The sequence below is a fragment of the Peromyscus leucopus genome, chromosome 1 (genome assembly GCF_004664715.2).
Source record: "Peromyscus leucopus breed LL Stock chromosome 1, UCI_PerLeu_2.1, whole genome shotgun sequence".
NCBI classification, from domain to species: domain Eukaryota; kingdom Metazoa; phylum Chordata; class Mammalia; order Rodentia; family Cricetidae; genus Peromyscus; species Peromyscus leucopus.
The window spans coordinates 158,042,673-158,070,433 of record NC_051063.1 but is presented as its reverse complement, the minus strand read 5'-3'; the positions used below and the strand labels follow the sequence as shown (position 1 = coordinate 158,070,433).

General features: G+C 45.3%; 1 protein-coding gene across 10 annotated transcripts in view; it reads right to left on the bottom strand.

Annotated features, from left to right (window-relative positions):
- Nucleotides 1-27,761, bottom strand: part of Znf536 (zinc finger protein 536) — a 460,757-nt gene that overhangs the window by 386,596 nt on the left and 46,400 nt on the right. For 4 of the 10 annotated variants that reach the window (XM_028877735.2, XM_028877737.2, XM_028877734.2 and 1 more), the window contains exon 2: nt 18,061-18,130. The exons of 2 other annotated variants lie outside the window; for them this stretch is intronic. The gene's annotated coding sequence lies outside the window, so the exon portion shown is untranslated. Of the gene's footprint in view, nt 1-18,060; nt 18,980-25,312; nt 27,056-27,761 lie in introns of those variants that run through there. 4 more of the 10 variants (XM_037199322.1, XM_037199341.1, XM_037199337.1 and 1 more) reach the window with 2 other exon arrangements.

Below are 27,761 nucleotides of genomic sequence, written 5' to 3'. Positions count from 1 at the left end.
TCCATCTTCTCTCTCCTTCTATGTATTCTCTCTGCCCGACAGCCCTGCCTATCCCTCTCCTGCCTAGCTATTGGCCATTCAGCTCTTGATTAGGCCAATCAGGTGTTTTAGACAGGCACAGTAGCACAGCTTCACAGAGTTAACAAATGCAACGTAAAAGAATGCAACACATCTTTGCATCATTAAATAAATATTTCACAGCATAAACGAATGTAACACATCTTAAGCTAGATTCCACAACACAGCAGCAGTGATCAGATCTGATTCTGGCTCCATGAATCCTGTAGGCTTTAGCCTCCTCATCTACAGAATGGGTCACTACTTTAGGTTTTTCCCCTTGGGGGTGCTTCTGGTAGATTCCAGGGAGGAACACACATGTGGATGAGCCCTGAAAACTATCTATTCAGTTGTGCAGATCCCAAATCATATCTGCTCCCGAGAGGCCCATTCAAGGGATCTATGGACCACAGGAGGTCCCAGCTATGAAAGTGACATGAGGTGGTAGGTGTGGGGGTGAAAAGTGACATGGGAGGGCAATGCAGAGTTAGTTATGTGGTCACTCCAGATGGAGTAACTGGGTCTTGACCTACTGAGTGCTCTGAGAACCTGCAGGAGACTCAGCCCAAAGTCACCCACCCAGGAGGAGAACGGGGTACCAGGATTCTCTAGCTCCCACCTCATCACTGGTGAAGACTTCTCTAGAGGCATCACTTCCCCCACACTTCCAGCCTATTCCCATGGCAGGCCAAACAGCATCCAGGGCACAGGCTTAAAGGTGATGACAGCGTCTTCCAAACTTGGCTAACAAAGTGTCCAAAAGCAAACAGGTCACTGGGCTGTTCATGAACAATCCTCGAACTGCTTGCTCCCTGAGAGGCTGTGACCCACACTGGTCAAAGAAACCCAGGCAATGCAAATGTCTCTTGGAGACTGCCCTAAGGTAGTTATGCCTCCCACACCGGCAGCTGCCTCTGCCTTCATTTCCAGCCTGGATGAGTTTCTTCATCACACCTGTCTCGGGTGCAACCACTGAACCCATCAGTCTGAGAAAGCACTCATGAAGAGCACAGGTCCTGTCCTCAAGCAGCTTAGGGCATACCTGAGAGGTGGATTAGGCTTGATGGCAGTGGGGACATGAGCAACATTCCCTGTGTCCATTCCAGCAGAGCTGGAACATCTGGAAAACCAACCTGGATGCTTTAAAATGACAAATAGCTAGTGTGTGATATCTAAAGGTACTTGCTGATGAAAACTCAACATTCATCAAACCTGGTAAACCAGGCCACCAAGCCACTGAGCATCTCTGTATTTTGTTTTATTTCTGTGGTGCTGAGGACTGAACCCAGGACCCTGAGCATGCTAGTCAAAAACTCTACCTCTGTGCTAACATCCAGGACCACTCTGACTATCATTGGTGAATTCCAGACAGGTGCTCTACTGCTGATCCCCACCCCAACCCTTTGAATATCCCTGATAACAGTATCATCCCTAGGTGTGAACTGACCCCCTTCCCTCATTCCAGTCCAGTCTGAATTGCATGTGGGGCTGTTCTCTGCACATGGAGAGCTCTCTGTGTCTGTGTATTAGGCAAGGGCTGGAGAAGCAGGAGTGCCATCTTTCCCTCAGGGAACAGTTCAGGGAAGGCAGAGAGAAGTATGGGAACAATTCATTCTCATGGCACCATAAAGGGACACTCTTCAGTCTGAGTCCCTAAAGAATTTGTTTGAAGGGTGGAGAACTGCTGACATTCTAGACAGAGGACATGGCATGAGGAAATCTAAGGAAGATGGAGGGCATATGTGTAGTACATGAAGACCAGCTAACAAACTCATAAGCTGGTGGCTTGTGGGATGCAGCCTCATCCTTAATTCTACAGTGCCACAGACTATAAAGACAGCACCTTCTGCTAAGAGTGTCCTCCAGACTGAATTCTGTTGTTTCTTCCTCAGAGGCTCTGTGACCCAGACACCTCACTTTCCTCTCTGCAGATCCCTCAGGTCTTTGGGCAAATCCTTTTAGGTCCATGCATAGTTAAAAGAGATCAGGACCCAAAGACCTAAAGCCTCAAATCCAAGTGCTAGGGTCCATCGCTGATGCTCAACTGGAACATTCTACGTGTGGTTGTGGCCTCAGTCCTCCCTCCTCAGGAGCTTGCAGGGCCTTCACTCTCCCTGGGAACTGCAGAGCAACAGTCCAGTCTGCTTCAGGGCATCTGAGATGTGGGCTTCCTTTTTTTCATCATTAGGATACATTGGTGGTACATGAATCCTAGTTTAGAATGACTTCCTCTGCCTTACCCCCAAACCTTCTTATTAGAGCTGAGAAAAATATTGTATATAAACAGTTATTATAAAAAATTATTTGTATAATGCGCTAGAACGTGTCCTACATCTTTATTTGGCATCATCTCCACGAGCATGTCTCAGCACCTGGTACCTTGATGTTGGCTTTGCAGAGACCTCTACACGAGTCTCTCTTCAGTGTGCAGGGCTGGTGTTACCCAGAAAACACAAGCACCTGGCAGGGACCTGTCTGCACCCAGCCCAGTAATTCCCATTCTCCCCAGGCTTTTTTTTTTCTCCAGCATCATACATTACATTTAAGTCTCTCCAGCAATACAAATTTCAATTTGGCCAAGCTCTTTAATATTAATAGTTGTCAATCCAAATGCAGAGTGCATAATAAAAAATTTAATCGAAATGAATAGCTCATGTATCCCTCTACCTCCTAAATACAGTCACCAATTAGAAAAAAGATGTGGTTATATAACTTCGTAGAATTAAGGCCACCTACTAAAGACCACCACTTAGGGCTGAAGATGCAAAGCGGTCGACTCCATCCTGTTCATTACTCTTAGGGTGTTCCTTTTTTCACAGGCACAAACTGTGAAAACGGAATTCACAAGCATCAGTTCAGGGGAGACACTGAAGCTGAATTATAATCACAGTTCTCCATGTCGATCAAGCAAGGGTTTTATAGTCCTGGATGGCTTCCCAAGCCCAGCCTAACAGAAGGATGACAAATAACAGCTTGACCTTCATCGAAACCCCATTTTGCAGACAGCATAACTGAGGCCAGAGAACAGTGACTTGTCTAACAAACCAAAGCCAGGCATCCCAGGCCAAAGGGATTTCTCATGAAGGGCAAGATCAAAAGCTGACTTTCTACCATGATAACTGGGATGCCCCATAATTCTTAGGGGGAACCTGCACAGCAACCCAGCATTTCATTAAATGGCCTGTCATGTTGAATCCAACATTTTCCACTTCTGCAACCACAGAAGCAATCCTGGACTGGCAGAGAGATTTGACCAAGGTCACCCAGTCAGTTCGTGGCAGAGCTGAGACCAGAGCACTCCCTCCTCCCCACCACACACTCACAGTTAGCAAGCACACACATGTGCTCACTCACACTCATGCACTCAAGCGTTAGGGAGCTCTGTAGGACTGAGCAGGCCAGCCTGCTCAGTTGCAGAGTATCCTGCTGAGCACCAGGGTATTTCTTCTGCAAATTACTCTAGGCCTCTTTTGTGATCTGCTCTGGGCTCTGCCCTCAGCTACATCAAGCAGGAAGTTTAAATGAAATGGCTCCCAAGTTCCTTAAATGGTTTAATAAAACATATAGTGACTGCAATGTGCAGTTTATAGTGGCAAACTATTGCCCCTCAGTTGGGAAAAATGACCTCCAGTCGACAATATTACTTTCAGCTTCATGATTCTAGTCCGCTGACGGCCATTCTCTCAACCCACCCGGCAATTCTTTTCCATAACAAGGCCTGCTGCAGCCACCGTGTGTGCCGCTACAAAGGTGCTGGCAGCATGCCTCCAACAGCTACTGCTGTGATAAGACAAAGAGAGAACGGGCACATGATGGTGACTTGAGAAGGACAGGATGCCACCAGAGAGCAGAGATGCCAAAAATAAGTGAATAAGTGTGGGGAATTCAGAGAGGTTTGAGGAAATTAACTGTACCAGACAGAAAGCTGTGAGTGTGTGCATATGTGTGTGTGTGCATGCATGCATATGTGTGCACATGTATGTGTGTACAAGCATGTATATGCACATGTATGTATTCAAGCACATGTGTGTATGTCTTCCCTATTTGGCATTGCCCATAAAACTGGAACAGATGAAAGTTAACCAGATTCAGGGGTGGAAAAAAATGGCTGAACTCCACAAAAGATCTTGACATCTGTGACCATAGATTTAGCAAATGTAAGGAGGGTAGATATGAATTTCTAAAACTCTCTGCCACGTTAATAACAAATAGCTATTACTAACACTTCTAATCACAAATGCCATTTCCGATATCTGGTGCTGAAAGGTTCTGCCTCATCTAAAAAGTTCTGGAATTTGACTGCCAGAAATGGATGACTTTTATCCTAAATTGTGCATTGAGATGGGTTCCTAGGTTCATTAGTATTATATGGTGAATTAGATTAGACATTTTATGATTTTTCAAAAAAGCCTTTTTTGATATAAAAAAGCAGCAATTTCCCTTTTTGACATTTTTCATTTTAAGATAATAAAAATGGCACATGTGTACTGTGGCATAATGGATTAATTAAGGAATATTATGTTTATCCTAACCCTCAACCAAGTTGTACATCTTCATAACTCACTCATAAAAATTAATGCATTATCTTATACCTTGTAATGATAGATCTTCTATTTTTAGCCAAAACTGCTCAGAATACATTGTTCTAAATTGGATTATTCTGAGAAATAGTAGATACCATATTCTGATATCATCAGTCCAAAATTATATTGTTATTTTAAAATATTATAGGATTATATATAAAATCGAAGCTTTCTCCCTACTGTGGCTTCTAATTGACTGGGCATTTGCCTCCAACAAATGAAACCTCTCCTCCACCTACCCTGAGACAGCTGATTCCATAGCTTCTCTCATTCGCAATGGATGCGTTGTTTAAAACACACACACACACACACACACACACACACACACACACATGCATAGCATCAAAGAATCACCGGACAGTATTTTTTGGCTATTTCTTTGTGTCTTGATGGTAGATATGAATATAAAAGAATATTCATGCAAGATTCATAAAGGCCCCAGATTTCTAAATCAACACATGAAAAAAAAATCCCTAAAAATAATAATGTCCAGATGTTGCTTATTTAAATGAGCTGTTGCCATTTAATGTTGCCAATCACAAAAGTGAAAGAGTTTGTGAATTCCAAGGTATTCATCATTTATAGAGGATTTATATATATGTGTATATATATATATATATGTATACTTTTTTAAATTAAGGAAACATCGGGTGATTAAAATGAGCAATTTTAATAAACATGAATGATTTCTCTCATAGAAGCTGCCTTCCTAACCTTGGCCAAGTTCACAAAACCCTCTCTCTAAATCACTACAGGCTCTATACCCTCCGTGCAGTTTACCAGCCCCCAAATACAGATTGTTTGTAAAAGCATGACTTCAGAAGTGGTGGACAGACTCTTCAGAATCAGTAGGTATAATCTCTCTCCCCCCTCCTTCCTAAACCCCCTCCCCTTTCTCCTTCTCTTTCCCTCCCTCCCTCTTCCCCACTCTATGTATGTGTATGTTTCTCTCTTGCTCTCTCTGGATTAAAACTGCATACTTTAATTCTGGGCTGTGTTTTTTGGTTGGTTTGTTTATATAAGACAACCCCTCCCAATGGATCTTCAGCTAGCTTGGAAATTGCTATGTGGCTCATGCTGGCCTTGAACTTACTATGTGGCCCAGATAATCCTCCTGCCTCAGTCTCCCAGCTGCTGGGATTGCAGGTGTGTGTCAACATGTTCAACTTTCTTACTGGTGAGAAAAAAAAAATGAGAACCAGAAACTCAAAATGTTTAGCCAGAATCATACAGCTAAGAAGCAAAAAGGGATGGAGAACATGGCTCTCTGGGGTGGACCCACTAAGTTTCAGTGTTAGCTACAATCCAGGCCCATCAGCATGGCTGCACCCAGACCCAAGTACCTGTTTATGGGGCCTGGGAACCTAACTTGACACAGATCTCCCCAGCAATTCCATCACTATAATAGGTTCCCTGGTCCCACATCTCCAAGATTCAAAGCAAATGTCCCTGGAACAAGAAGGGATGACAGAGTCAGTAAACTGTTCCTGCAGAGTTTTGATGGTTCGGGGATGCTGCAAGAATCCCCAGGTCAAAGTCCCCAGGGCTTGGGAACACTGACTGAGGAGAACATCCAGGATCTATCCTCAAGAGACTGAAGAGCAAATCATCCTGGCTCTGGTAAGTCCTGGACCTGGAAAGTCCTGACCACTGAAATAAAGCTACATACCCTGGTTCTGCCTGACCTGGACCTTAACAGTTCTCTAAGTTAACAGCCAGGTAAAGCAGGCTCCTGCTACACAGCTTGGGGTGCAGGGTCTGGCCCACGGGGGAGGATCCTAGGTGGTAGGATACTCTGGTTCATATGCAGCCAAGGACATGGGTTGACTCAGACTGTGGTGTTGTGTGTGGATTGGTTTCAAACATGTGTCTGGAAGTAGCCCACTGTCCTAAAGGAAAAGTGTGGTGGGATTATAAAAAAGGGGGGAGGGGGCAGAAGTCTGCGATGTAGGGACAACTCACAAGGGTTCTGTGCCAGGCCAAGGCTCATGTGTCCTGCCTCTGAGCTCCACGCATGCTTTACCATAAAAGCAGGCATCTCCTTCCCACAGCTCCCATTTAGTCTGGATAAAGGGCTGCCAGGGAGAGAGCACAAGACCACTCCTTTCCCCACACTGTCATCATAGTCCCTGCAAATTCTAAGCCAAGATCTGCAGCTCTTCTCCTTCAAAAAAAGGGAAGTCAACTCCATTGCTGCATAACCCTGAGAACAGAGTGTGGATTTCCCTTCCTTGTGTTGTCCTTGTGTCTGTGTTGAAGCACAGGTTGGTCTAAGAGGTTTGTGGTTAACTTTTTTTTTTTTTTTTTTTTGAGTTAAGGAATGAAGCCCTCAAGTATTCAAAAAAAGGAGCAGCCTAAGATCAAATATGTTCTCCTGACAAAAGCATGGGAAGGCAGTCTCTTCAACCAGATGTCAACTCCATGCACCCCACATCATTACCAGATATACTAAGAGAGTGTGTAATCAGATGCCTGGTAGCAATTATAGTAGATTTCCAATTCAGTCTTTTATTAAATCCATCTAGTTGTGAGATAAAGGTAGAACACGGCAGACCAAAGGGACCATCCCGGGTTTCATGCTGGACTGTACCTCAGGACACGGACACATCCAATAATATCTTCAGCAAAATCTCAGTTTTTGACATACAGGGGAAGTGGTATAACTTTAGCCACTAGAAGGGTCTTCTGTAGCTGAGGGCTCGAACCTGACTCTGGACATCTCAAGACCTCTTCAATCATCTTGTCTTTATTGAGCTTTACATGCACCTCTCCTCCCTGGTGTCAACACCACTTACACATGCTTAAGCTCAACTCATATACCAGGAACTCTGGACACATATGAGGCTAACAACAGGTCACTCAAACAGAGGCTAAGAGGTGCTTCTGTCCATTCTTTTCCCCACCAATGGACCAAGTACCACAGACCTACCTCTCTGTCTCTCCTTTCTATCAGGGAGCCCTCCCTAACTTCTGACCCAACCACCCTAGATAAACAGACAGATGAACTCACTTTAGTATTGCCTCAGCAAGAACTTGCTTTGATGGACTCATTTCTGGCTTCCCACGGGGGTGTTTAAGGCAAAAAGAAAGCCACAGAAGCAGGACCTGGACCCTGCAGAGGTCTACCCATCCTTTTTCCTTGAATGACATCCCTAGTCAGCACAATCAAGGTTCAAACAAAGGGGCTTTCCCCAAGAAGAGTGTCATTGACCAGGTTCCCTAAGGAGTCTTGGACCAGTGAAACTTTGACCAAGAAAGGACAACTGCAGTGACTTCTAGGACAGTTATTGACTCTGAGCACTGCCATCAGGCCGAGAGGGTAGCCAAGCAGACCTGCGTGAAGCTTTCACTGCCATCCACCTCATCTACCCTGCAGCACAGCTACCGTTCTCTCATCCACAGCCACCCCAGAAGGCAGCATCAGAACCTCATCTCTGAAATGGGGTAATGACAGGACTCATTTCATGAGATCATTGCAGAAATTAAATGAGATCATGCATATAAAATGAGGACAGTGCTTGTCGCTCACAGTCAACAGGCGCCAGCAGCTGTACACATTGGGTTTTGCCAAGGACTGATCTGCCCAGCACCAGGCCAGGCCCTGTGGAGGCTTTGCAATGGGTGTAAGCAATCAGGTGAGTAGGCACAGAGTCCAAATCAAAGCACACCCTGTGGGATGGCCACATCTAGCAAAGAGGATGACCAAAAGTCCCTCTTGTCTCTCAGCTGCAGCAGCAACATTCTCCAGTCCCATGACTGAAAGCTTCACCCTTAAAACTTCAAGGTTCTCAAATAGTTTTCTTGTTTGTTTACCCACAAACCTTTTCCCAATGAAAGTTTACACAGACAGATGTCAAGTAGTTGCCCATGAATTAATCCTGGAGAGAGTGAAGTGCAGAGTGAGTGTGCATTTTTTAGCATGGTCACAGCCATGTCAAGGACCAATGCCTAAGTCCCAAGTGAGTGGCAAAGCCTTCCCTGGGTGAGGCTCATAGGGCTGACAAACCTTTCCTTGGATCCAAGTGTGAACGCCAATAGTGCGTGCAGGAAATAACCATCATAGCTTTCTCCCCCGGATATTTACAGCCTTGCTCCCCTACAGAGAGTGTTCTTACTGAGCTCAGACAAGCCTGTTTCCTTGTATGCAATAATCCTACCTCTCTGTTCAAGCACACACAATAAACACACTGAGCTTCTTGGGTTTTGCGGCTTCTCCATTAGAGATCCCAAACCACTCAATCCCAGCTTTCCTGTGTCTGTGTGCCTGTCACTTCTTCATTCCCTCACCTCCTCCAGTTAGAGTTCTAGGATGTAAACCATGCAGGGCATGGCAGTAGAGCAGCGTCCTGAACTCTCAGTGCAATTCCCTCTGTTTATGGACTAGCAACAGTTCAGTTGTCACGTTAAATCACTCGTTCTCACGTGTGCTCCCCAGGCCAGTAGCACAGGCATTGTCTCAGAACTTACTAGAAATGCCAATTCAAAGACCTAGCCCAGAATTTTTGAATCAGAAAGCCTGGAATAGGGCCCAAAGATGGATTTCCTTCCCTCCAAGGAGATTCTGACACCCGTTCTAGGTGCAACTTCCCTATACTGTCTTGGATGCTTATACCTTAGGTCTTCCCAGGCCCACCACTCCCACAAGGAGATTTACAAGCTGATTTCCTGACTGAGGCCCAGACCTGGGTGGGTCTTAAAAGCAATCTGAGCAATTCTAAGCTGGCCAAGGTTGAGAGGAGCACCGATCTAGGACACTGTCACTCAAGTGTGGTCCAAGGACCAGCAGCACCAATGTGGCTGGGAGCCTGTTAAGAAGACAGCACATCTGTATCAGACCATGAGTTTTCAAGGCAGGTTCCTGATGTCTTAATCTATGCTGTTTGTGTTTATGAAACAAAGTCTCATCCCATTATATAGCCCAGGCTGGCCTCAAGCGTGCACCAATCCTCCTGCCTCAGGCTCTCCAGTGCTGGGATTACAGATGTGTGCCACCACGCAGCTAATCTAGATCCTTCTGCATTCCTCAAAGAACTTTAGTTGGGTGGTTCAAACTCCTTAGCCTTCAGGTAGAAACCAGCAGCTGTGATGACTGAGCCTACTTAAAGCCACCCAGGCTGGCAGCAGGGATCAAAAATGGAACCAGTTTCTAATTCCAAGATCAGACCCACACAAGTTCCATCTGAGCAGGCTTGCTTCCACCTTCCCCAGAACCTTTCCCCAGCTTTCCATCCCAGAGTTCTCAGAGAGTTCATGAAGAAGGAACAAATAACTCTCCATGTTTCATCCTTTATGCATCAAGAAATAATAAAAGGTTCCTAAGTACTGAGTCCATACATCCTGAGGATGGATGGATGGATGGATGGAGAGGGCAGCAAGCAGGAAGGAGGTGGATGTAGAGGAGGTATCTGATATCTCATTTACAACAGGTCTCATCTGGCCAGCTGAGCCCCTGAAACCACAGAAGGTGCCCAAGGTATCTCTCAGAAATGAGAAAGCAGATTCTCCACCAGGTGGATGGAAAAATCAGGCTAAATGTGACAATGATATCTGTCATCAGCACTCAGGAGGCTGGGGCAGGAGAAGCACCAGTTTGAGGCCAGACTCCAATAATATCTACACAAGGATTCGTCTGAGACAAAGAATAATCCCAAAGAACCAAACAGGGCAGGAAGCTGCATGCACACCCTTAGATCCCTAGTTCCCATTCTCACCACTATTATGGAAGTAACTTCCTTTTTTGTGAGACCTTGCTAGCTTGCTTAGCTTCCCTTCTGGTCATGAGGAAATACTGAGTATGTAGGTAGGCCTGCACCCAGTGGGAGCTCCTTGGCATAGCCAGAGAGGGGCACAGGGCAGGGCTGAGAATTGATGTGTAAGAGTAGAAAGGACTATGATAGGACCAGGGTCTGGGCTCAGTGCCTGCTTACTATCGCTGAGCCCATCCCCAGTAATGCTGTATATGTTCTCCCTCTGAGAGTTCTCTCACTCACTCTTGCTCCCAACAACAACATCACATTTAAATATAAGATTTTTTTTCTGATATCCAGCTTAGAAGAACAAAAACAACAGTTTCCCAAGAAACTGAAGCAGGAGGTTTGTAGTTCGTGAGTTTAAAGCTAACTCAAGCTATAAAATGATATATATAAATAAATAAATAAATAAATAAATAAATAAATAAATAAATAAATAAATGAAATTATTCCTAATGGTATATTGCTATACTCATCATTCAACCCTAATCAGAGAAACTTCTTGCAGTAGATGGCAATTAATAAGAAACCCACAACTGGACAGTGTGCAGAGTGAGAGACCTCCCTGGGGCACTCATCCCTAAATGTAGTATTTTTATCAAAACCCTCCTCTCAAGGCTCAGGAGTCTATGTGGAAGAAGGATTGTGAGAGCCAGAGGTGGTAGACAACTTGAAGGCAATGGCATTTTCCAGACACAAAGGACTGATGCAGATACGAACTCACAGACTGTGGCAGCATGCATGGGGCCTGCACAAGCTCAAGTTGACAAAAATCCCAGCAGGAAAAAGGGGAATTGGGAATAAAGTCCCACCCCCAACCATGAAGCTATTTACAATTGATAGCTCCTGGGGAAGGGAAGCTCTCCCATGGACAGGCCTCATTCCTAGGCATAGTTGAACAACACAAATTGAACTCTTGTCTGTCTTGTTTTGATTTGATTTTTTTTTTTAAGAGAAGAAACATGAAGTTAGAGATAGTGATTAGGAGGGAGGATCTGTGAGGAGTTGGGGGAGGGGAAAGAATATGATCAAAACATACTGTATGCAAAAAAAAAAAAATGTATGTTTTTTGAGACAGGGTTTCTCTGTATAATAGCCCTGGCTGTCCTGGAACTTGCTTTGTAGACCTGGCTGGCCTTGAACTCACAGAGATCTGCCTGCCTCTGCCTCCCAAGTGTTGGGATTTTAAAGGCATTTAAACTGGTATAGAGTACAGTGAACTGTCACAGGGATGAATAGTTGAAAATAGAATTATCATATAACCCAGTAACTTCACCTCTGGCTAAATATCCAAATGAACTTAAGGATGACTCTTGAAGAAGGGTAGAAACCCACTCACACAGCAGCATGATTCCTAATAGTCATGAGGGATGCGCAAAATTTGGGATGTATCTACAATGGAATCCCTATGTGTTTGTAATGGGTGAGCCCCAAGGACATTCTGCTGAGCAGAGGAACGTTGGGTCAGCATTTAGTCATTAAGATCAAAAAGTTCTGGAGGTAGGTGGTTGGAGTGGTTGGTACCACTAAACCACAATATTTAAAATAATCACAATGGAAGCCAGTTATGGTGACACATGCCTTTAATTCCAGCCCTGGGGAGGCAGAGGCAAGTGGATGTCTGTGAGTTTGAGGCCATCCTGGTCTACAGAGCAAGTTATGGGCCAAGCAGAGCTACATAGTGAAAACCTGCCTTAAAATAAACATAAATAGATAGATGATTGATAGATAGATAGATAGATAGATAGATAGATAGATAGATAGATAGACAGACAACAAATGGGAAGCTTTCTGTTATGTATATTTCACCACAGATTTGTTTAAAATTTTAAACAAATAAAAAATGATCAAACAATATGTCCTCCATGATCCTGTGCTACAATGGATCAATCCTTGTCACAGAGGCAGAAGATTGGCACAGTAAACACCCCCAAAAGAAAATGAATAGAAAGTTGTCATGTTACATGTGAAAAAAGGGATCAGTGTCCAGTAAAGATCATCCTAAAACTTTATTAAGTCTGTGAGGCACACGTGCTGAGTGAGCTGGTCATAGACATAGACACAGAGACAAGCCTGGCCCTGCAATCTGCCCCTTCTGTCCTGCACAGGATCAGAGGCACTCTGCCCACGCATGTGTACAGGCAGAGAGGTTGCACCAGAGTGCCCGATGGGCCAGAGGTGGGAGGGCGATTCAGCCACCCAGGCACTTCCATGGCTCCTCATGGTGGTGCACCCTGCCTGGGGTGGTCAATGATCTTGTCAGGGACAGAAAAGTTCAATGACTACAAGGGTGAGTTTAATTATACGTTGTCGCTGACTAGCAGTAGTTACGATGGTACAATTATACATGTAATTTATCAGCAAGATACTTGCATACATAATAAACTAAAGCAAAATGTGAAATTTCAGTGGCAGCTAAAAATATCAAAATGGGTTGTGATGTGGAGCAGACTCACTCACAAGAGGGTGTAAGAGCAAAGCTACAGCCCTCCTCCCTCCCAAAAACATGGGAACAACTCACCCACTGTAACCACGTGGCTTCCATCCCAGGAACTCACCCCCCCCCCAAGCAGCAAGCAAATCCCAAACCCCCAGTGGTGTGTCAACAATGCTCCCTCACAAAAGAAATGGCATGGGGAAGCTGACTTAAGAAACTCACCACTCTTTCTGAAGTCCTCTGAACTTACTAACCAAGGTCCCCAAGGGTGTTAGGGAGACCACATGCCTGGCAATGTCTTGAGGACACTAGCTTTGGTAGGAGCCAGAGAGGGCTTAATTTTCTGAAAATGGTTTATAGTTTCATTATTCTTGTTTAAAAGCAGAGGAAATGAAGAGATGACTAAGCAGAAAAAGGGAAAACAATGAACATTTCATACATTCATTGTCAACTTTGAGCCAGACATTGCCTTAAGCATGTGGCGTGGTATAATCCATGGCAGGACATTAGTGTTATTTCCAATGTATAGATGAGAAAATGAAAGTGTAAGCTACTTGGCAGCCAATGAGCAGCAGAACTAATGTCCTGACCCAGGGAATAGCATTCCAAAACTCATGTGTTTGTGCTAGGACTCCAGAGCCAGTGTGATAACTAATGGATGTCTCTCCCTTCTCTATTATTTTCTCCCTGATGCTGAAATGATGATCACTGTACAATAATTTAAAGGTCAGTGATGGAGAGACCTGGACCCTCCCCATCACCAGGATGACACGTCCTAGTATGTTTATCACACTGACTGCACTTGGTCTTGTGAATATACCAACTGGACTATCAGCCTATCCTGAAGATAGATTGACCCTACATTGTTGAGCATGAACCAATCCAAGGAAATGAAACAATAAATTAGAAGGAGATCTAAGAGCCTCTACAAATATAAAATATACAGTTAGACTTATAGCCAGGAGATAGACATCATGCATGTGCACAGAGAGTCTTCTGAGCCTTGTAAACTACCTACTCTTTGAAACAGGTCACCTCCCCCCTACTTGAGCTCTTCATCTACTTCCCCATACATTGATCCATGTATCTGTCTATTCATCCCTCTATCCAGTCATTCTCTCTAGTACATGTCCTTCAGGCCAGCCACAAAGAATCTTTCCACTTACAGTGATTCCTTTACATAGTCCATTTTCCTCTACTTGGAAAAAAAATAACTAAAAAGAAAAGACAATGAGAAAACTTGGCTCTAATTGCCCATTTTGAAGTTTTAAAAAAAATGTTTAAGAGGCCAAGAGTGAAGAGATGGTAAAGGTGGCATTTCACTATTGTCAGAAATTTATGTTAAGACTTGAAACAAAGTCCCATGCACTGATTCACTTACCCATCCACTCATCCACTCACCCATCTACCCATCTATCAATCAATTCATCCACCTACCCATGTACTCATCTGCCCATGTATCCATCCATCCATTCCATTCATCTACCTATCTGTCCTCTGTCCAACCTTTTTCTTATCTACCTACTTATTTTTACATTCATCCATTTACCTACACGTTGATCCATCCACCTAGCCACCCACCTAACCACCCATCCTTCTATTCATTCATTTTCATTCCCACCTATCCACATATTTACCACACATGCATCCGTCTACCCAATCACTCATCTATCTATCCATTCACGTGTTCATCTATCCATCTGCCTACTCGTCTACCTAACATCCACACACCCATCCATCTATCCTACACATCCATCCATCTACACATCTATCTAACCCACCTATCCAGTCATCTACTCCAAATATCCATCTAAACATCCTATCCATCTATCCATTGATCCACCTAACTATTCATCCATGATGTATCTATCTACCCAACCCACCCACTTTCTACTATTAGGAACCTTCTATTCATCAAGTACCACTCCAAGAACTAGGGAAATAACACTGAACAACACACAAATGACCCATACCCTCACCAGTCTTACCCTTCCATATGGGAGACAAACCAGAAATAGGTGAAGATGCTTCCTACCCCAAATGTCACAATGCATTTGAAAGCTTCCTAACACAAAGGTAAATTAGCTCCATTTGCTCATTTGTTGTTAAAACAAGCAAGAAAGTCTCATATGGAAAATGTTAATGGTACAAAAATGCACTCCAATGATGCAGAATCATCTGAGGGTAAATATTGCAGTAGTATTTTTTATGACAAAAGCTTTATTCCTCATCTTCTCTATCCTTAATTTAAATATATACATGCATGTGAGTGCACATGTATCAAGATTTGAGTATTTCAATATAAATTTTGTATTCAAAATACTTTTCCTGATTTCAGTTGATTGCATATTTCGAGTCAATGTTGCAGTAGTAATTCTTTTTCTGAATCAAAAATAAGATCTCTCTCTCTTGGTCTCTCTCTCTCTTGGTCTCTCTCTCTCTTGGTCTCTCTCTCTCTCTTGGTCTCTCTCTCTCTCTCTCTCTCTCTCTCTCTCTCTCTCTCTCTCTCTCTTTCTCTCTCTTGGTCTCTCTCTCTCGGTCTCTCTCTCTCTCTCTAGCTTGATCGCTCCCACCTCCAATCCCAAGCAGCCCTGATATTCAAGCTACTTTTCAAGCTGACTAGTTCAAAAGGCAAAACCTGTTTCTTCTCATTTATTTTCCTGCTGAAGCTCTGTGGAGGGCTGGGACTGGGGGTGAGGATGGGGATGGGGGTGGAAGTGGGGGTGAGGATGGGGATGGGGGTGGAAGTGGGGGTGAGGATGGGGCTGGGAGTGGGGGTGAGGATGGGGATGGGGGTTGAAGTGGGGGTGAGGATGGGGATGGGGGTGGAAGTGGGGGTGAGGATGGGCTGGGAGTGGGGGTGAGGATGGGGATGGGGGTTGAAGTGGGGTGAGGATGGGGATGGGGTGGGGGTGGGGGTGAGGATGGGGATGGGGTGGGGGTGAGGATGGGGATGGGGTGGGGGTGGGGGTGAGGATGGGGATGGGGTGGGGGTGAGGATGGGGATGGGGTGGGGGTGGGCTGAGATGCCGGCTCACACCACATCACAAAGGCATCAGGGATAGAAGGACAACCCTTCCCACTTCGATTTGAGTGTGTAATTGTTTGAGAGATCTCCGACACTACAATAATGTCATCCTTGGTTGACACAAATTTTAAAGCCCTTTGAAAAGGTTGAATGTTATCAATCACGAGCATGATTATAATGGGGTTTGAGTGGAAGAAGCTAAAGACTCAAGCCCTTGCTGGGGCCTGGTTCTCTGACAGAGAAGGGAAAACGAAAAGAGAGGACTGTACTTCAGTCTATGTCCACCATCCACATGTCCCCTCTCCCAGAGCCAAAAATGGATAAGAGGTACCTGAGGCTCCAGAGTCCCCTCTAGAGTACCCTAGTACTACAGGGATCTGCTTGTGTGTCTATCACATGAGATAAATGGGCTCCAATAGGGACTGTTTGAATCCCCAAGGATATGTAGAGATTTCTGGATTTATCTTGATTGTCCCTGTGAGGAAAAGGCTTGTGCTCACGGCATGACAAGACCAGGGATGCTGTGAAGTATCCCACTGTTGGGACAGCTTCCTACAGTGCAGAAGTGTCTAACTTAACATACTAAAAGTGCCAAGTCTGAGGAGCCCCATGTCAGACCCAACAAGGTCTGTCATTGGCAAACGAGAAGATGGGGCTTGAGAGGAGCATCCTGGGGCATCTTTCTGATGACACCTCCTCTGGCTTTGTCACCTCTGCTGTCTGCCAGCAGAATGAGGCAGGTGACAAAAGAGGGGACCAAATGGCAGGAAATAAAAGCAACTTGGAACCAAATCACATATTTTTCTGTCTTTGACCTAAAATATACTTTTTTTACTGAAGTCAGAAGGGACCAGAGACCTGGCAATTTATATTTTTTTTTCTTCTTCTTCAAGGCAAAGCAACCCAGACCCGACAAAAACAAACAAATCTTCCCAGCAGATCACTGGGACTGTCACACTCTCAACTGACAAATCACAACAGTGCCTACAGACCTGGAATTTGCCCGTCACGTCCAATCACATGCCCTGGATTACTAAGGCAAAGAATTGTGAATTTCATTAAATATGTTAAAGGGGGAAAAATCAGCTTTGAAAAATAGTAATCCTGTCTTTCAACAAAAATATTATAGGAAGCTATGAATTTGGTAGATCCGAATAGGATGTTGGTACATGTTTTACTAAGGTAATATAATGGCACACTATTATTAGATCACATTAATCATTACTGTGCCAACGGCACTGACAGCCCGCTGAAAAGGATTGAAAGGCCTGGTAATGGATATAAATTACCCATTGTGTGATAAAAGGATTTTTACTAAGAAGGTAAGAATAAAACAGCAAATTTCTAATATAACTGTTGTGTAAAAACCAAAATAAAAGTAATCCACGGCCAGTAATATCCACAAAATCAGAAGTAAGCACTTTCCCCAATGAGATAAAGTCACAATAAAAAAATACATATATTTAGTAGAATATAAAATTAATTTCTGAGTGCATAATCCCACTATCAATTTCCCCTGGTTTATAGAGTGACCTCGGAGATGCGTGGCCAGAAGAAAGTGGACTGGACTAATTAAATCTGAGGTGAGTTTACAGAAATTCTTGGGCCACCTTAAATGGGGCCAATGAAAGCATCACGTCCCACGATGCTCTTCTATACTATACAAGTTTCAAGGGCTTCTGTGTAGGAAAAACACTCCACTTGTGAGCTTGGAATCTTAGGGCTGAGATGGCAGATGTGGCACTGCTCTGGAACAGATGTCCCCCAACTTTTGGCCAGTGCACTGAATCACATGGCACTGTCAGGGAAGTGACAACAGGTGGTTCACTCATGGGGTCGCCTGGCTTCCAGCAGCTCCAGCTCACCAGCTCTAGTCCCAAACTGCCACAGCTCAGATGCCACTCAACAGTGAATGAAGTTGTCCCTTGCTAGGCTCTGCTTAGCTGGTTGCTGTTTGGGTTTCAGGGGTAGGTATGTCTGCTGAGTACGTGTTCATCCCACCCAGAAGACCTGAACCCCAGGCCACCTTTCACAGTCCAATCATCTGAACAGAGGAGAGTTCATGAAAGGATTCTGTCTTAGCATGGAAACCTGTGACAAGTCCCTACCCCCAAGAAAAGGCAGTTCTGGATTTCCCCAGACTCATAGACAGACACTCCCCCACTTCAACAAACTACAAAACTACAAAGTGATGGTGGTCCTTACCAGGCAAGTCTTAAAGTCAAAGAGTTCCGTCCTGGATGAAAGGTGTTCTTAAAGCCGTGGTGTTCAGGAACTGTAAAAATAAGACCTGTTAAAAATCTGAAATGACCAACACAGTCTTCTAGAAGATACACCAATAGCACTCATCTAAGGGCAACTTGCTGGGCTTTGGGAGAGCCAAAAAATATTTGCTAGCCCCACTGCCCCAATTCTTCTAGTGATTTGCCAAACAGGAGCTTGTGTGACCTTTGCTGTGATGAGTCAAATTTGCTCAGCTTGTTTTCAGTGGGGGAAACGCCACCTGCAGAAGAGGAGGAGGCGGAGCTTCCAAGCCATCTCTCCAGATAGGCCAGGAGAAGAAATAGAGCAGAGAAGGCTCTCCCCTCACTCCTCCTTGGCATGCTGAAAGCAGGGAGCTTAGGGGTTCTCCTCACTCTGGTTTATGGTGTTCCCTACAAGAGACTAAAATTCTACCCCAGATTTCAAGTGGGCAAGTCTGCTCAGTGACTGAGGGGGTATTTGGTGAGTCTTTCAGAGGTCTATGCCCGAGTGCAACTTACGGATGCCATGTTTGGCATCAGTCATCTCTGCTGAATCAAGTCCAGAACAGTGGCCCAGTTAGCTTACTAACTTTCTCACTCTGTGTCACAAATGCATGCAGCCCACCCAAACAATGTCACCTGCCTGAGTGCTCGGTTTGTGAGATGTGGCCCAGCTAGCCAGCTAGGATACTCATCCACAGTGGCTCCACAGCCACTGGCTGGGTGCTCAAGGCAATCTGTGATCACCAGCCCACTCTCCTCTGTTATACACTACCATCTCATGAAAGGCATCATATGGGGCAAGGAAAAGTCCTCTCCTGATAGGATGTGTTGCACATTCAGTTAAAGAAGAATCTCCCCATGGTTTTGAGGGTACTGATCTGCAAACAAAGATCACAGATAGATGTAGAAAACCAAAAGTGGCAGCTTTGGCCCAAGAGGTCAGCTATTTGGAGTGTTGCAAGCAAATACCCCTTCCACACCCCAGACTGACTTCTGGCCACTGGAAAGTATTCACAATCACACACTGAAAGCATTTCTTCTGTTCAGGATTAATGACCAGTGAGGAAACTACTATTGTGGGCAAGTTGTCTTTTTTGTGGGAGAAAGCACTTGATTTGTTTTGTTTTTTAAAACAGGGTCTCCCTGTATATCACAAACGAGCCTAAAAGTCCCTGGGTATCTGTCCCAGTTAGTTTTTTTTCTCAACTTGACACAAGTTTGGGTTATCTGGGAAGAAGGAACCTCAGTTGAAATAATGCTTTCATTATATTGACCTCTAGGCAAGTGTGTGGGAGCATTTTCTTGATTAATGATTGATGTAGAGGCCAGGCATGCTGGTGCATGCCTTTAATCCCAACTCGGGAAGCAGAAGCAGGTGTATCTCTGTGAGTTCAATACTAACCTAGTCTACAGAGCTAGTTCCAGAATAACCAAGGCTATCCAAAGAAACCCTGTCTCAAAAAACAAAAATACTACTAATAATAATAGATGTAGAAGGGCCTAGCTCACTGTGAATGGTGCCATCCCTGGGCAGATGGTCCTGGGTTGTATTTATTAAAAAGCAGGCTGGGGAAACCAAAAATCAGCATTCCTGCCGGGCGGTGGTGGCGCACGCCTTTAATCCCAGCACTCGGGAGGCAGAGGCAGGCGGATCTCTGTGAGTTCGAGGCCAGCCTGGTCTCCAAAGCAAGTTCCAGGAAAGGCGCAAAGCTACACAGAGAAACCCTGTCTCGAAAAACCAAAAAAAGAACAACAACAACAAAAAAAAAAAACCAGCATTCCTCCATTGTTTCTGCTACAATTCCTGCCTCCAGGTTCCTCCCCTTGTTTCCCTTCAGGATTGTAATCTGTAAAAAGAAATAAACTTTCTCCTTCTGAGTTGCTTTCAGACAGTGTTTTATCACAGCAATAGAGATGGCTCAGTGGTTAAGAGCACTGACTGCTCTTCCAGAGGACCTAGGTTCAATTCCCAGCACCCACATGGAGGCTCACAACTGTCTGTAACTCTAGTTCCAGGAGACCTGGCACCCATGGCAAAACACCAATGCACATAAAGTAAAAACAAATAATTTTAAAAAAGAATGCAAGCCAGGACAAAAATCTAGACTTTCATCCAACTCACAGCCCTGCTGTCTCAGTTTCCCGAGTGTTAGGATTAGAGACATTACCACTATGACCAGCTTCTGTACATAAGTTTTTATCTGCTTGTCTTGAGACAATGCTTTCAGTTTGAGCTATCTAGAACAAGGCATAGCCTCCCCCTATTCTTTCATGTTTTCTTTCTTCTTCTGTGTCACTAAGCATTAAGATCTAACCATTGAAAAACCAGCATTCAGGTACTGGGAAGATTGTAGCTAGAGTTTTTTTGCCTTGTCCACAGTCAGGACAAATCTCTGTCACCCGCCAGTCCCACAGCCGCTCAGACCCAACCAAGTAAACACAGAGACTTATATTGTTTATAAATTGTATAGCTGTGGCAGGCTTTTTGTTAACTGTTTTTATAGTTTAAATTTATCCATTTCCATAAATCTATACCTTGACACATGGCTCGTGGCTTACCAGTGTCTTTACATGTTGTTTGTCATGGTAGAGGCTGGCAGTGACTCCTTCTGCTTTCCTGTTTATATTTTTTTCCTCTCTGTTAGTCCCGCCTATACTTCCTGTCTAGCCACTGGCCAATCAGTGTTTTATTTATTGACCAATCAGAGCAATTTGACATACAGACCATCCCACAGCAGGAGATGGCTCAGTTGTTAAAGTACTTGTTCCACAAACCTAAGACCTGAGTTCATGTCCCAGCACCTATGTTAAAGTCAAGATGCCGTGCCATAGTATAATCCTAGTGCTAGGGAGGCATAGACAAGAGGATTCCTGGGACTCAACTAGCCTAGCACAGTGAGCCTTGGCTCCCAGTAAGAGACTCTGTGTCAATAAACAAGGTGGATGACTTACTGACCTCTAGCTTCCATGTGCACACTTGTGCATCTATGCATCACACACACACATACACACACACACACACACACACACACACACAAGCGAGCTGTTCACATTGCAGTTTGTGTGGTCCTTAGGTAGCTTCGAACTGAAAGGTTCTGAGCCACATAGGCTCTACAGATCCCTCTGCCTTGCTCTGGGTATTCCCTATGTTGGGGAGGGGTGGTTGGAGTGGTGTGCAGACTGAGAGTTTATATCCAAGCTCATGACTTGCAAAATTCTAGGGCTGTTCTCTGGGGACTGTTCACTTAGAAGCTTTGTAAATTCTGATGACAGGAGAACACAGGGAGGGAGACTTCTCAGGGAAGTCCCACACCAGCTTGTCCTCAGGCACTGAGCCATTGATCAGAACAGCCCTGTCTCTCTCAATCTACGAGGGGAGGTGATGGGAGCAAAGCTCCAGGTTCTGCATCATCAGTTAAGAAAAGGCCCAGCACAGCTTTGGGGCTATGTTGCCTCCCGGGACTGATCTGGAGTTTGTCCAAAGGTGGGTAGCCGACATGCCAGGGGGCAGCTGCCAAGTAAGACAATGCTGAAGGCACAGGACAAGAAATTGAGTTAGCCCCATTCCTGTCTTTCTGCGTCTGCCTAAGTAGGAGGAGCTCCAGGTGTCTGAGGTCGTTAGAATCATTGCAGGTTGGGAAAGGTGATAGCAGCAGACCAGGGATGCCCTCTGGACCCAGGTAGGAAGAAAAGAAAATGCCAGCATAGTACTTCCGTCTGCCTCAAGGGAAGAAACTGCTATTTGGGTGCAGGTGAGTAACACACATTGAGAGCTAGTCTGAGGTATGACCTGAGGCTGTCCCAGACATGTGGCTTCCTCTGGGCCCTGCCTCCCCTACTGCTGAGGAGACACCTGGGAAGCCTGCCACTTGGGAAGACACTGCCCACAAGCCCTATTTGGTGCAGCTTCCACCAAAATAGAGGAGGTGGCAGGCTGCAGAGACAATAGGCAGTAGGGTACGATCGAAGAGGCTGAGGTGCATAGCAGCTGCCCCACCCAAAACAAATTACTGACACAGGTGTATTTCAGTGCCCCAAACCCCACCTGCACTACAGGGGAGACAGATATGGTCAGGGATAAAGTATACACACAGCCTTCCTCTGCCACAGGGACCTGAGTGTGAGCAAGTTTTAGAGAGCTATACCCCTTCTGACCAACCATTATGCTCCATAACTTATACTAGACAACCAAGGACAGAGAGGGGACAAGCAAGTCTTCCATGGGACACAGAAATGGCTCATGGTATGAAGAGTTGCTGTACAGGTAGCCAACCAAGGATTGTCACAGGTGAGAACATAGAAACAGAGTATGGTGACCCCAGAACTGTAGAGGCAGGGATGCCCTTGAAGCAGATAGAGTGATGGACTCAGTAAAGGCAGCTGCATATGCGGGTATGTGAAGCTGATGGCTGCAAATTTAGGAAAATAGAGACTAGCCTATGGGCCTGGAAGGCACAAGCCTGTAGTACCAGGACTGAAGAGTCCAAGGAGGACTGAAAGTTGGGGGCCAACCTCGGCTGCATAGTGAGGATCTAAATCTATAGATATGGGGTACGTCCTAACTACCACTTCCTGGGTGGCTTGGGTGAGCCCAGGAGCACAGGGTACTTTCTACAACCTGAAGCACTGGCTCCTAGAGGAAGGAGAGGAGAATAAAAGCCATGGAGCTCTGCAAGAGAGCCATGGAAGCATGAGTGGGCCCGACAAGACAGCATGGGGGACTCAGCAGTAAAAAGAGGTGGGAGATGGTCCAGGTCGCTGTGGTTTCAAACCACGGACCTATGCATCCAGTTTCTGGGAATTCTGCCCACAGGTATGTCTAGCCTGCACACTGCCAGGTACTGCTGAATGTGCCCACCAGCAAACCCTGTCCTGGCACCTCTGCCCACCAAAAGTGGGAGGCCAATTGGCTCCTGAAGGGGGCAGTTCTCCCAGGGTAGGCCAGTACAGAGTGAAAGCAGAGAAACTTTCACTGGCCTCCTGAAGTGGGAAGGAAGGATTTAGAGAGCCAGATGGATATCTGTGGCCTTGAACCCATAGGAGGGTGTGATTGATGGACTCAAGAGGGGCTATATCTATGTGCCCAAGATCCTGTCTCCAGATCACCAATGCTTTCTGTGGCTTCAAAACCAAAGGAACTCCCTAAGCATGTGCTACTGAGATGCAGGTTCTATCCCCCCACAAGCAGAGTGCCTTCCCCAGAGCATATCAAAGGCCTGCCCAGGCACCCAGACCTTTGTGGGGCCCAGCATTCAAAACTTTCATGTTCCATTAAGAATAAAGAGTCTGCCATAACTGAACAAACTCACAGTAGACTTGATTTCCACCTTAAACACTGAGAAGCTGGGCTGTTTGTTTGTTTGTTTGTTTGTTTTAGACAATTCTGGGCAGAGAGAACAAACAGGGCTCTGAATGATAATTGTCCCTGAAAGATCCCAACAGGAAGCCAGGTATGGCCTGGAATCCCGGCACTCAGAATCTGAGGCAGGAAGATGGCAAATTCCAGACCAGCCTCAAAAATCAATCATAAAAGTGCTTCTAAAAGGCCAGGGCTGAGTAAAGAAGCTGTCAGAAAGATAGGCCTAGAGCAACAGCCACCCACTCTACCATCTCAGACAAGAGCCTCCTGCGTGTCTGGCAAGTGTCTATACTGTGGGCAAACAGTACTGAAGAGTGTGTCCGCCTGTGCAGAGCCTGTCTTCACAGTAGATCCAAGTTTATATTTTTTAAAAAAAATGTAAAATATAATGTTGCCAAAAGGAAGTGAAGTCCAAAGCAAAGGGCACTCACAGAGATGATCTTTGATAAGCCCTTCAGAGGTTTCTCTAAGGAACTAACAGGTAAGTGGTATCAGAACCAAGCAAGGGAAGGAGTCTTGTGGAAATGTGGAGGAGGCCTTTACCTGAAGGGCAAAGAGCAAGTATGAGGGGCCTAGGGTCAAAGGACATGTCAAGGAACAGTGAGGCACTTGTGTGACTAGACATGGATTGTGGGTGGGAAAATGGGAGATGGTGGCTAGATGTTATCCACACATCTTGACAGCCACAGGAAGAAGCTTGGTTTTGTCCTGAGCTATTGACAGGTCTGAAGCAATGACTGACTCTGCCCTGGACGAGCGGGGAACGAGGCCAGGGTGGGGAAGTGTCATGAGCCCTGTAGGATCTTGCTGCCATTGTACACGTGAGTAAGGAAACTGTAGCAAGGGAGAAAAGCCATAGGATTGGGAATGGGCTAAACCCAGGGACATCCAGGCTTTTCCTGGCCCAGCCTACTGAGGACCAGCTCTTAGCCAAGCCTTCTAGAACTCAGAGACGTGAGCTGTATGGTGCCCATGTGTGACACATGGGGACTCTGTTGACCTGGGGAAAGCTCGACCCATGAGTAATAAGTTACTGGAGATGGGGAATGATTGACTCGAAGTTCCTGCCCCACAGCAAGCAGTCCTCCACCTGCCTCCTCCATCAGGCTCCCATGCTCAGGTCACTGTCCCTACTCCAATCATGCAGAGGTGGGAATCAGACTAGGCATAAATCCCCACCATGTCCGAGCCTGCTTCAGTTACTCGAGGTCAGCCTTAACCTGGTCTCACCTGCCATGCCTGGCTCACAGAGACTGTGGCCAAGGGTCCTGCACACAGGTGCCCCTTCCTCCACCCCCTGACCTGGAAACTGAACAACACACTCTCTCTTCAGGGCTGGGGATAGTTTCATTGATAGAGTGTTTGCCTTGAAAGAATGAGAATCTGAGTTTGATCCCCAGAACCCACAACAAAAGAAGGAGAAGGAGGAGGAGGAAGAAAAGAGAAGAGGAGGAAGAGGAAGAGGAAAAGGGGGAGGCAGGGAAGGAGGATGAAGAGGCAGAGCAGAACACAACTGCAATCTCAGAGCTGGAGAGGCAGCAATGGAGATGCCCAAGGCCACTGGCCAGTCCACCTAAACTCCTTAGAGAGTTGCAGGCCGATGAGATATCCTACCTCAAAGACAACAACATGGGGGATGCCTAAGGAGTGATAACTGATGTTGACCCCATGGCCTCCACAAGCATGTGAACAGACCATACACCAAGATACACATGAACTGCACACACACATATGAAGTGCTCATCTCTGTTCTTCTGCCCTTACACTCCCTGGATAATAACAAAACTTGCCTTGTATGACATCAGGTACCATGTCAGCCCATGAAGAAGAAACCACAATTAAGAGTGCATACCTGAACCTGGTGAAGATGGGGCCCTGGAGGCTCTCACAGCAGGTTCATCATGAAGCTACCATCCTCTTTCCACAGCATGAACCTAGAAAAAATAATCACCCTCTGTATTCTAACTGCTTCCCTGCCCAAAGGAGCTATCATTCAATAGCCATGGTGTCTCGATGGAGGAGATTACTGTAGAACTTCAATGCAACCATTTAAAAGTCCAGGAGTCCCATCTAAAAGTCCAGGAGTCCACTCTAGGGTCCCACAGCTGTCCTTGTGTAGTCAGGCCTATAAACATGGAGTTCACCCACATACTAGAGACCAGCCACTTATAAGGCAGTTGAAAAAAGATATTCCCTAGACATCCTCCACTCTCATTTTAAAACAAAGGTAACTGGCAGAGATGCCATCTGATACCTGTTCAATCTAAAACTTTCAGGACACACAGACATCAGAACTTTCCAGCAACCTGAGACCCTATGTCATAGGCCCAGGCACTGGGACTCTCAGAGGTGAGTGACAGGACCTCTTGCCACACGCCTGCCTGCCAGTACATGTGTTTTCACATGCTCTAGCATGAAGAAAAGCCAAGCTGCTTGGAGCCAATCAAATTGTGCCCCTGTCTCTTTAATAAACAAACCCATGTGCACGTTAACAGTGTTGAAAATTCAATTTAAACTCTTTGTCTGCTGCTGCTTACTCTAAAGATGGTCTTTCTTTAACAACAGAGCACCAAGGAGTCGTTAGTGCTCTCTCTTCATTACTTCAAAAAACCAATCATTAGACACCAGAGTATATACGTAATTAGAAAATCACTTCCTTTGCAATCCAAGCTAAGTAGTTTACATACTGTAATTACAGGGACAAAATCAATTTTTAATCATTTCCCTGATTGGGCTCATCAGCTCTGTGGGAACATTGTAACCTGCTTGTTGTGCAAAAGCAACATCTGGGCTAAAACAATTACCCTTTGTTTGCTACAATATTCCTTAAATCTTTTTGCATAAAAAAATGAAAACATGCAGATAAGATATTTGGATGTCTTTTTGTCCTTGATCAACACACACCCGAAAGTTCTCCTCGTGACACAAGTGGCGTGTTCCCCAGAATTTACAGTTTAACGGTACACATCCAAGGAATGGTTTTTTTGTGTTTCTTTTTTTTTTTTTAAGCAGTGAGATAAAAGTATCTGATTGTTTTAAAGATCCATTCAACTGTCTAATTGTTGCATGGCTAACACATGGTATTCAAACATCCCACATATTACAAAAGCTCATCTGGGGTAATCATGGGTAACTATTATTGCGGCGGTTTACACTTTTCTAATACAAATGAATGGATTTTATCAAAACTTTTAAAAAAATCTAAAAAGCTGAGTATGTGTGAAAAATAGTTGGTATGAATTGGCAAGGCGAGCCTGAGCATTTTGTTCTCTTAATAGGAAATGACCTCATTTACACTGGAGTAATAATTAGTACTGCTTCACTGACAGTTAAGAAAAAAAAAAAAAAAAAAACTTTCCCAGTATAATACAGCAGCCTTGCCTTTGTTAGGCGATCTACATTGATTATTAACCCTTACTGAGAAAGTCCACATTTTATTCTATGTTCTGCCCAGCTCCTGCTTGCTGGTAAAAGATAAAAATAGTGGATTTGGAAACCCATTGCCTTTCCCCCAGATTTCCAAAAGTTTGTTTACATGATGGAGCTTCTGAGTGACCATCTGAAATACTTGATGTCATCTTTGAAAATACATAGAAAGCCCCCACCACCTCACTAAACAGCCACCAAGAGGCCCCACTAAGTCCCCTGCACTCCCAGGTGGCCTGGTCCCCCCCCCCCGGCCTTTTGATGTTTATTGGTTTTGATTATGGCTTGTGAGTTTCCCAACCTACAATTAATTCATAGTCAAAACAGGCCTGCAGGAAAAAGGAGAGGGATAGTGTGTGTTTGGGGCGGGGGTGGAGGGGCTGGAGCCATGCTGGGGCCTCAGCTCAGCTGATAGAGCAGGAGGTAAGGGTGTCTGAGACTAAAGAACAATAGTCCAGGAAGCAGCCAGAACATCTGTACAACACACACACACACACACACACACACACACACACACACACACAGGATGCACTCGTCTGTTCACTGAGAGCCAGGCCTAGGTAGGCTCAGCCTGAGCATCATTTTACCCAATATCTCTCTGCCCTGCCTGACCCCTGTCTCTTATTCCTAACAAGAAAGCACAAAGTGGTTATGTCTTGCTCCCCCCACCATGCTACTGCAGGGGGATGTAACCCCCATGTCAGCTCAGGATCCAATAAGATGACATGTCAACAGACACAGGTAAAGGGCCTGGAAATGTGTGATTCTTTCTAACAGGCTGTCACCCCAGGAGCAGGAGTACTTCTCCTGTCATAGCATGGATATATCCAGCAGGTGGTTCCACAGCAGCCTTCCCTGAGCAGGGGTGCAGAAGA